The sequence below is a fragment of the Camelina sativa genome, unplaced genomic scaffold, assembly GCF_000633955.1.
Source record: "Camelina sativa cultivar DH55 unplaced genomic scaffold, Cs unpScaffold01264, whole genome shotgun sequence".
NCBI classification, from domain to species: domain Eukaryota; kingdom Viridiplantae; phylum Streptophyta; class Magnoliopsida; order Brassicales; family Brassicaceae; genus Camelina; species Camelina sativa.
Window position 1 is genome coordinate 331 of NW_010922384.1, and position 1,065 is coordinate 1,395.

A 1,065-nucleotide genomic window follows, 5' to 3' on the forward strand; every position below is an offset into this window, starting at 1 on the left:
TAGGCGATAGAAATGTGCCACTTTACAGAACTGGAAGCTGCATGTTTGTTTTTACCTTTTTGAGCCAAATTTCCAACATATGGTTCCAAGCATCAAAGAGATAATCACAGTGTAGAAGAACCGAACTGCAGTGTATTGTGGGTTTCGCCAGTATGAGAGGTTTTGTTTCCACAGACAAGCAACAAACTGACTATAGAGTGACTGAGAGTATCTGGTCGGAAACTCGACTTCTTTTGCAGTATTACTTGGCTTGCTGAGGACTTCGATCAGCTCCTTGTTGCGTCTGCAGAAGAAAAGGAGACAGGGAATATGGTAAACAGAACTTATGGAAAAGCTAATATTTGAATTCCACATGCATGGGGGGAAAGTCACATACTGACACAGATTTGAATTCCTGTAAATTTCAGCAAAATCAACTCCAAGACGGTGTTCTTCAGTCGAAGAGGTGACGTCAAGCATCCATGCTGCCGGATTATGGCCAGGTTTGATCTTTTGCACTCCTTCAATTGACTAACCAAGCAAAGAGTAATTGTAAAGAGACTTGAATTTACATGTATTTCTAGTTCAAATATTCATGGATCAAGAATAAAGGCTACCTCAAAATACTTGACAAGTTCACATGATTTTTGACCAAGTGGACCAGCATATATGAGCTCTCCACCACGTTTCATGAACAAAAGCTGCAGAGAAAAAGTTCAACAATTCGACAGACTGTTTGATTTTATTATCCAACTTTATTGTTTGAAGAACCAACCTCGTCAAATGACTCAAAAATATCGATGCTAGGCTGATGAATCGTGCAGACGATGGTTCGCCCTGTGTTAACAATATTTCTTACAGTCCTCATCACAATGGCAGCTGCTCTGGCATCCAACCCTGAAGTTGGCTCATCCATGAATACTATAGAAGGGTTCGCAACTAGCTCAACAGCAATTGTTAGCCTTTTCCTCTGTTCAGTTGATAAGCCATCAACCCCAGGGAGACCGACCAATGCCCCGCTCAAAGAGGTCAGCTCCACTAGCTCCATCACCTCATGAACAAACGCCTCCATGAATTTGAAGTTTA